The 10,029-nt window shown below is 38.8% G+C and overlaps 2 pseudogenes; both read right to left on the bottom strand.

Annotated features, from left to right (window-relative positions):
* Positions 1-7,688: 7,688 nt before the first annotated feature.
* Positions 7,689-8,114, bottom strand: LOC103304519 (ubiquitin-like protein 5; annotated as a pseudogene).
* A 1,594-nt stretch (positions 8,115-9,708) lies between these two features.
* Positions 9,709-10,029, bottom strand: LOC103304523 (cAMP-responsive element modulator-like; annotated as a pseudogene).

Here is a 10,029-nt window from a genome sequence, read left to right as displayed (position 1 = left end):
TCATGGTTTCATCTCATTTTTATTCTAAACCAAATCCAACCCAAACTTGACCATGTTTTCATGACTATTGAAATGCTCACACTTCATTATAGTTATAACTTTTAAAATTCTATCTTTAAGAAGTGGATTTAGGAAGAACTCATCCAAGTTTTCAAGAGGAGGGCTGGCCTGAGTATTAAGGGCCTCTCAAAATGTCTGTTCACTGTCACAAGTGAACATCACTATGGCATCTGTGTAACTATTTACAGAACTCAGCAGATTCATGTACACTGATTGAGCCATTGTCATACCTACATGGTCAAGGAAAAACAAGTTTCAGAGACACTAGATTATTGTGTAGCATCATGATTTTATCAATGACATAATATGCATGGGTATGAATGCATAAAAAATACAAGGGCAGATATATCGAATTAGTCAACATTGTTTAACTCTGGTTAAGGCAGTAGGAAGGATAGCATAACACTTTAACACTTTTTACTGTGTATATGTATGCATATCTACATGTATATAAGTATTACTTGTGTAATTCAATGAAAATACTACTTACTTGAAAAAAGGGGCCACAGAAATATAGACTTGAGCCACATATAAACCCTTTGTTCTAGACTGGATTCAGCTTAATTCATTTGCAGTGCTTGTTTTCTCCAATCATTTCTGAAACCTCTCCTTAGCCTCATCTCATTTATTTTTAACATTTGATTTTGAAACAATTAGGGACAGGAAGTTGCAAAAATAATACAAATAAGACCTTGTGCCTTTCACCTAGCTTCCCCAATGGTAACATTTTCCATAGATGCAGTATAGTATCAAAACTTGGAAATTGACTTTGGTACATTACTGTTAACTAGACCACAGCCTAATTCAGCATTCATCATTTTTCTAGCCTGCATTAATTTGTGTGTGTGCATATGTATTACTCTAGTGATTTTTCTCATGTCAGGATTTGTATAATCACCACTACAATCAAAATACAAAAATATTTCATCACCACATAAGAACTCCTTTGGGCTCTTTGTTCTCACTCAGTCACCCTGTGCATATTTTGTTAGAGTTATATCTATTTCATTTTCTTTGGAGTGGCTGCACAAGATAGTATGTGTATAATTTTGGTTTTCACATGTCCATTGTTAGTATGTAGAACTGCAATTGATTTTTCAAAATATATTTTATTGATTTCAGAGAGGAAAGGAGACAGAGAGAGAGAGACAGAAACATCAATGATGATAGAGATTCATTGAGCGGCTGCCTCCTGCATGCCCCACACTGGGGATCAAGCCTACAACCCAGGCATAGGCCCTGACTGGGAATCGAACCATGGCCTCCTGGTTCATAGGTCAGTGCTCAACCACTGAACCACACTGTCTGGGCTGCAATTGATTTTTTAATTAAACTTTTTATTTTGAGATAATTGTAGGTTTACATGTGATTGTAAGAAAAAATACAGAGAGATCCCATGTATTTTTTATCCAGTTATCCACAGTGGTAGCATCTTTCAAAACTACAGTACAGTATCAAAATCAGAATATTGACACAACCAATCCATCTTGTCCAGATTTCCCCAATTTACTTTTTTTCATGTGTGTGTATTTAGCTCTATGGAATTTTATCACATGTGTAGGTTCATGCATCTGCCGCCACAGTCAAGATACAGAATAGTTCCATCACCATAAGTATCCCTCATGTTGCCTTTTTTGAACACACCCATTTCCATCTTATTCTCCTTTCTTAATGCCTGGCGACCACTACTATGTTGTATATTACTATAACTATGTCTTTTCAAGATGTTATAGAAATGTAATCATACACTGTATATCCTTTTGGGATTGGCTTTTTTCATTGAGCATCATTCTCTGGAGAATCATCCAAGTTTTGGGGAATGTCCAATACTAATAGTTAATTTCTTTTAATTGTCATATTCCTTGATATGGTTGTTCCATAGTTTTTGTACTATTCATCCATGAAGGACATCAGGATTGTTTCCAGCTTGAGGCTCTTAGGGATAAAACTACTGTGAATATTGGTTTACAGGTTGTTGTATAAACAAAAATTTCCATTTATCTGGGATAAATGCCCAAAAGTATGATTGCTGGATTGTATGGTTTGTTTTTTAAGACTCTCATAAAGCCCTAGCTGGTTTGGCTCAGTGGATAGAACATCAGCCTGCGGACTGAAGGGTCACAGGTTCAATTCTGGTAAAGGGCACATACCTAGGTTTCGGGCTTGATCCCCAGTATGGGACGTGCAGAAGGCAGCCAATCAATGATTCTCTCTCATCATTGATGTTCCTATCTCTCTTTCCCTCTCCCTTCCTCTCTGAAATCAATAAAAATATATTTTTTAAAAAAAGACTCTCATAAACTGTTTTCCAGAGTGGCTGTAACATTTACATTCCCATCAGCAATTTGTGAATATATCCAGTTTCTCTGCATCCTCCTTAGTATTTGGTGTTTTTAAATTGATTTTAGCCATCTGACAGATATATAGTGATATTAACTTGTTTTAATTTGTATTTCCCTAATGGTACTGATGGTGAAAATCTTTTTATGTGCTTATTTTCTATCTCTATATCCTCTTCAGTGAAATGTCTTTTCTCATTTTTAATTGAACTGTTTTGATTAAGCTTTGTTAATTCTTTATATATTCTAGATATGAGTCCTTTGTCAGATATGTGACTTGCAAATCATTTCCTCCTAGTTTGTAGCTTGTCTTTTCATTCTGTTGACAAGGGCTTTCTCAGGACAAAAGTTTTTAATTGTGATGAAGTCCAATTTATTTATGGATTGTGGTTTTGGCATCATATGTAAGAACTTTTTATGAACCCTTAGATTTTCTCCTATGTTCTCTTTTAAAAGTTTTGAAGATCAATTTCACATTTAAGTCTGTGGTCCATTTTGAGTTAATTTTTGGTAAGTTTCAGAGGTTAAAGTCCAGGTTCAAATTTTGACTATGAATGTCCAATTGCTAGATCACAATTTGTTATAAAGGCTAGCCTTCCTCCTTTGAATTTATTTTTTATATTTGTCATATTTGAGAATATTGGTGTCCTCTATTATGTTGCATTGACTTAGATATCTATCCTTTCTCCAATACCACACTGTCTTGATTACTGTAGTTATATAGTATATATAAATATTGAGTAGAATGATTCCTCACATTTGTTTGTTTGTTTGTTTTTCAGCATTTCTTTAGCTATCCCAGGACTTGTGTTTGTCTGCTTAATTTTGGAATAAGTTTGTCTATAGGTACAAAATTCTTGCTTAAAATAGTATTAAACTTACAGACCAATTTGGGGGAGAATTGACATCATTTTTATGTTTAGTCTTCCAATGCATGAACATACTATGTGTCTTTATTTAGATCTTTGATTTCTTTCGTCAAAATTTGTTTAATTTTCTGCATTCAAATCCTGTACATGTTTAATAAATATATTCCTAAGTACTCATTTTCTTTAAAGCAATTATAAATGATATTGTATTTTCAGTTTGAGTTTCCACATGCTTGTTATTATTATGTAGAAATTCTATAAATTAATTAAAATTGTGTTGCTTATTTCTCACATGTTTGGAGATTTTTCAATCCTCACCCAAGAACATGCTTAAGAGAGAGGAAGGGAGGGGGGGCAAGAAATATCGATCAGTTGCCTTCCATATGTGTGCCCAGACCAGGTATAGAACGTGCAACCCAGGTATGTGCCCTGACAGGGAATCGAACCGGCAACCTTTTGGTACACAGGATGATACTCTGCCGAGACACTCTGGATGTCTGGAGATTTTTCTTATCTTTCTACTAGAGGCCCAGTGCATAAAATTCATGCACTTGGGGGGTCCCCTCAGCCCCCTTCACCCTCTCACAGTCCAGGAGTCCTCGGGGGATGTCCAACTGACAGCTTAGGCGGGGAACGGGCCTAAGCCGTCAGTCTGACATCTTTAGCACTGCTGTGGAGGTGGGAGAGGCTCCTGCCACTGCCACTGTGCTCGCCAGCCATGAGCCAGGCTTCTGGCTGAGCAGTGCTCCCCCTGTGGGAGTGCACTGACCACCAGGGGGCAGCTCCTGCATTGAGGGTCTGCCCCCTGGTGGTCAGTGCGCATCATAGCAACTGGTCGTTCCGCCGTTCAGTTGATTTGTATATTAGCCTTTTATTATATAGGGTTATTAATTTATAGTTTGATCCCATTGTGTTCAGAAATCAAACTCCATATGCTTTCTTTTTAAAATTTTTATATTTTTATTGATTTCAGAGAGGAAGAGTGAAGGAGAGAGAGATAGAAACATCAGTGATGAGAGAGAATCATTGACCTGCTGCTTCCTGCACGCCCCACACTAGGGATGGAGCCTGCAACCTGGGCATCAGGAATCAAACCATGACCTTCTGTTTCATAGGTTGATGCTCAACCATTAAGCCACGCCAGCTGGGCGGTATGCTTCCCATTCTTTTAGATACTTTTAGATTTGTTTTATGGCTTTACACATATGTAATACCTTAATCAATAAAGAAAAAACTCAATATAAAATTGCATGTTAAAAAATCTTTACCAATTGACTTCTATCATGTCACAAAACAAAACAAAAACAAAAAAAGAGCATTCCTCTGGAGTGATTCCAGAGGAAAGGAATGTGGGTGATGAAAGAACTGGATCCATGCCTTGTGATGAATGTTTGAAATGTTTGTAGTTTAGAGAACAAAAACATAAAAGAGATAGGAGATTTCCTTCAAGTACTTGAAGGCCTACTATGCTGGAGAGGGATTAAACTACCACAGTACCATTCTGTGGTTTAGAATTTAGACCAGTCGGCTGAAACTGTCTTTGGCCAATTTAAGGAATGGACAACCTTGAGAAGCAATAAGGCTCCTGTCATTTGCAGTATCTTAGCACCACTTGGAAATTATTGGTTAGGGATATTGTTAAATTAAGTTTTCCATGATGGGGTCATTAAACTAGATGGCTTGAAAGAACCTTTACAATTCCAGGCTCTTTTGCTTCCAAGTTCACTAATATTTGTGTTCATTATAAAATTATTTTATTTTGTAATATATTTGGAAAAATGTGTTTTACTTTATTTAATTATTGTTTAAAGTATTACAAATAGTAGTACATATGTCTCCTTTTCCCCCATTGACCTCCCCCCCCCCCCGGAAAAATGTGGTGTTGTTTTTTTTAATAAGAAGCATAAAACTATGCTTAAAATGACACCCTGGCCAGTGTGGCTCAGTTGATTTCAGCATTGCCTCATGCACCAAAAAGTTGTGGGGTCGATTCCTGGTCAGGGCACATACCTAGGTTGCGGGTTCCATCCGTGGTCGCTACTTAATGTTTCTCACATCGATGTTTCTCTCTCTCTCTCTCTCTCTCTCTCTCTCTCTCTCTCTCTCTCTCTCTCTCTCTCTCTCTCTCTCTCTCTTCTCTCTCTCTCTCTCTCTCTCCTCTCTCTCTCTCTCTCTCTCTCTCTCTCTCCTTTCTTCTCTCTCTACAATCAGTAAAAATATATCCTCCAGTGAGGATAAAAAAGAAAAAAAAACTATGTTTAAAATAAATAAATCTTTAAAATCACATTAAAGGAGTCAGGAGGAACCAAGATGGCGGCATAGTTAAACAACTAATCTGCGGCCTCACACAACAATTTCAAAAACACAACTAAAAGACAAAAACGTCTACCACCCAGAACCACGGGAAAGCTGGCTGAGTGGAAGACTGACAACTAAGAACAGAAAGGAGCACAATCGCTGAAAAGCTGAGGTACGGAGGCACGCGAATCGGGCTGGCGGCGGGCGGCTGGGTGCGCGGCTTTTCTTCAACCCGCAGGGAGACAAGCTCCCGATCACTCTGAAATCCAGTTTCTGGGGACACTCGGGGGACCCAGACACCTACGGGGAGAAGCTGGACTCTCGGCCATCGGGTCGGAAAGTGAGAGTGACTTTTTTGCGGTGGTGCGCCCAGCAATCATTGTTTACTGCGCTGGACCGTGGGGCGCAGGGACTTGGAAACGGGAAAGGCAGAGACGGCTGACGGCAGCCATCGCCGTTGGCCACGCCCCAGCCTAGTGACGCCCTGAGACCCCGCCCAGCCCTGAGGCCCCGCCCTGAGGCCCCGCCCCGCACATTCTACAAACCCGCCCAGGCTCCACACAGCGGCTTTTGCATATAAATGGCCTGTTCTGTGGCAGCTTAACAAACTGCAGCTCCAGTCAGACTGCTCCAAAACCGCCCAAGCAAAGGAGGAGAAAACTAGCCCTTGCTGTAGCTCCTGCTGGGGAACACACAGTACACAAGGGTACACCAAGAGTGTCCACCTCAAGTAACTGGGAGGCTGACTCGTTGAACCAATGGGACACCTAGTACACAAAACTACCCTACCAACTCAGGGAAGCAGAGAATATGAGAAGGCAAGGAAACGGATCACAAACCAAAGAAATGGAGGAAAACAAGCGATTGGACATAGAGTTCAAAACCACGGTTATAAGGTTTTTCAAGAATTTCATGGAAAAGGCCGATAAATTCCATGAGGACCAACTAGAAATTAAACATACACTGACTGAGATAAAAAATATTATACAGAGACCCAAAAGCAGACCAGAGGATTGCAAGAATCAACTCAAAGATTTGGAATACAAAGAGGCCAATGACACTCCTCCAGAGAAGCATGAAGAGAAGAGAATTCAGAAAGTTGAAGATAGTGTAAGAAGCCTCTGGGACAACTTCAAGCGAACCAACATCAGAATTATGGGGGTACCAGAAGAAGAGAGAGAGCAAGACACTGAAAACCTATTTGAAGAAATAATGAACGAAAACTTCCCCCACCTGAGGAAAGAAATAGACTTACAAGTCCAGGAAGCGCACAGAACCCCAAACAAAAGGAATCCAAAGAGGACCACACCAAGACACATCATAATTAAAATGCCAAGAGCAAAAGACAAAGAGAGAATCTTACAAGCAGCAAGAGAAAAACAGTTAGTTACCTACAAGGGAGCTCCCATACGATTATCAGCTAATTTCTCAACAGAAACCATGCAGGCCAGACGGGAGTGGCAAGAAATATTCAAAGTGATGAATAGCAGGAACCTACAACCAAGACTACTCTACCCAGCAAAGTTATCATTCAGAATTGAAGGGCAGATAAAGACCTTCACAGATAAGAAAAAGCTAAAGGAGTTCATCACCACCAAACCAGCATTATATGAAATGCTGAAAGGTATTCCTTAAAAAGAGGAAAAAGAAGAAGAAAGATAAAAATTATGAACAACAAATACATATCTATCAACAAGTGAATCTAAAAGTCAAGTGAATTAAAAATCTGAGGAACAGAATAAACTGATAAACTTATTAGAATCAGAGACATAGAATGGGAGTGGATTGATAATTCTCAGGGGGAAAGGGGTGTCTGTGTGGGGAGTATGGGAAGAGACTGGACAAAAATCATACACCTATGGATAAGGACAGCGGGGGGGGGAGGTAAGGGAAGAGGGGGGGGTAGGAACTGGGTGGTGGGGAGATATGTGGGGAAAAAGGAGAAACAATTGTAATCTGAACAATAAAGATTCATTTAAAAAAAATAAAATAAAAAAAATAAAATCACATTAAAATTTGAAGTGAGGTTCTTGTAGGCAGCATAGATATGTTTTTTTAAAAAAATCTACTCTGCCAATTTCTGTTCTGTTATTATTATTATTTATTTATTTATTTATTTTTTTGCTGTTCTAAGTTTTTATTAACAGGACTTTAAAAACAAGCATCCATTCCAGTGCTGGGGCTGAGAGCAGGAGAAAAGGGGAGGGGGGACAGGGGACTAGGAAGGAAATCCGCTTTATTGGTAATACAGCTCCAGGTTCATCCCATCATGGATTTCATAGTCGCCCAGAGAAACGTGGTCCTTAAAAATCGTGTACCACTTCTTCAACACGAACGATCTTGTTCCAACGGGTCCCCGTTTGGGCTGCGATCAGCTTCTTGAGGTCCCCAATGGTGTCATCGGTGTTGCACTTGACGCGGACCTTCTTCCCCAGACGGTCGTTGCAAACAACCTAGATCATCCTGGAATCGCCTGGAACCTGCCGAAGCCACAACCTCTTCGCTCCACAGCAAAGCGGGGACTGGAAGTTGCACTGGGAACAGGAAGCGGAAGTACGCAGCCTAAACCCCGCCCCTTCCTCGGAGCCTGGTAACAGGGCCGGCCCTACAGTGCGGCCCTCAGGCCTGTTATTATTATTATTAGTTAATCCTCATCTGAGGATATTTTTCCATTTTTTTTAAGAGAGAGTGGGAGGGGGAGAGACAGAGAGAGAAACATCGATGTGATAAAGCTTGCAACTGAGTTACACACCCTTGACTGGAATTAAACACGGGACCTTTCAGTCCACAGGCCGGTGCTCTAACCACTGAGCAAAACAGGCTAGGGTGATTTTCTTTCTTCTTGTTGCATACCAAACCTAACCTCATTCAGCAGTCAGTTTGATACTTTTTTGTTTCACACTGATAAATAAATTCACTCTGGCATTCATCGTATGCTTGTTGTGTTAAACTGAAGCATAATCTTATTTGAGCAGCCATCTAATTGCTTGTGTTGTCCAGTGAAACTTAACCTCATTCCAACAGTCATATTCAGGATTGTTTCTCACACTGAGAATAGCCTTATTCCAGCAGTCTTCATGCATGGTGTCTCACACTGAACCATAACCTTTCCCAGTGAAAATTTCCTGTTTTTGTCTCACACGAACAAGTGGCTGTCTTTGTGTTTGTGGTTTCAAAATGAATCTAAACTTTGATCCAGTGCGTTGTTTCATGCTTGAATCAAAAATTATCCCATAGTCAGATCTACCTGCTTGTTATCAAACATTGAACCCTAACTTTATTTTAAGTGTCATCCATGCTTGTAATCTCACTCTGAACCTTAATATAATTCATGTAAGTCATTTAAGAAAGTAAATGTGATGACTGCCTTTGTTTAGTGACTAATAATTTAAATAAATTGACCTGTCTGATTGGTATGGTAAAAAAATCTTTTTCCCATTTTTTAGGGAAAAACTGCAACACAAATGAACTTAGTAGAGAGTAGTGAAATTACATTTAAAACATAATTTAGAAAACAAATGTACTTCCTTTAGATTAGTAACTATGATATATAATTTTTGGTACCAAAAGCCAACAAGAATCAAATACAGACATTTGTGTCTTATCATGTTTGAATGCATTATAAAGACAACAAAAATAAGTTTTAAACTTTTACAAAACATAAATATGAACATAGAAATAGAAAAAAACTGTTCCTTGTTTAGTTTAACCCCAAATTGTCTTCTATATTCAGTAACAAAATATTTACTTTTCAAAAGTATATGACAGCTATCACTAAAAATTTCACTTTAATAAAAAAATCAATTTTCATTTTATAATACACAAGTTAGGTATTAATGATACATTTTTAAATGGATCAATTTAATGCAAAACCTGCGTTGCTTTACTATAAATAGAGAAGACAAAGCTACTACTGTATCATATCTTACTGCAGCATATATACCATATTGCCCTGTGCTAGTCTGATGTACCATATACTAATCGGTATTGCCATGGTAACAATGTTAGATGGCATTTCTCATTCCTCTGATTTTTCTTCTTCAATCTTGAAAACACCAGTCACATCAGCAGAGGGAAGTTCATTCAGTACTTTTTAATAAAGTGTCTTCATAAAATGATTTCTCTACAATTATGAGATTTGATTACACCTTCTGATTCTGCAGATTCATCTCTCTCTCCAATTGCTGCTACCTGAACAATTTGTATTTGTGGCAACTGAATAACCAATGTTTGTGGTGTCTCAATTACTCCTTGGACACTAGTGTTTGGCCTGAGGGCAATTACACTAGAGTTACAGCTGGGGAGCTGCTTCTGCTACCGGATCTAGCTATAGAAACCTGAGCTAAATCAGAGATTGAATTTTGACCAGTCTAAGTTTGCATATGTGCAGATTTGCTCTCTGTCACAGAATGTTACATAGAATCTGTTCCACCCTGCTGGGATTCAATTGTTTGCATGGTCAT

Source organism: Eptesicus fuscus, chromosome 1 (genome assembly GCF_027574615.1).
Source record: "Eptesicus fuscus isolate TK198812 chromosome 1, DD_ASM_mEF_20220401, whole genome shotgun sequence".
NCBI classification, from domain to species: domain Eukaryota; kingdom Metazoa; phylum Chordata; class Mammalia; order Chiroptera; family Vespertilionidae; genus Eptesicus; species Eptesicus fuscus.
This window is presented reverse-complemented; position numbering and strand designations above follow the sequence as displayed.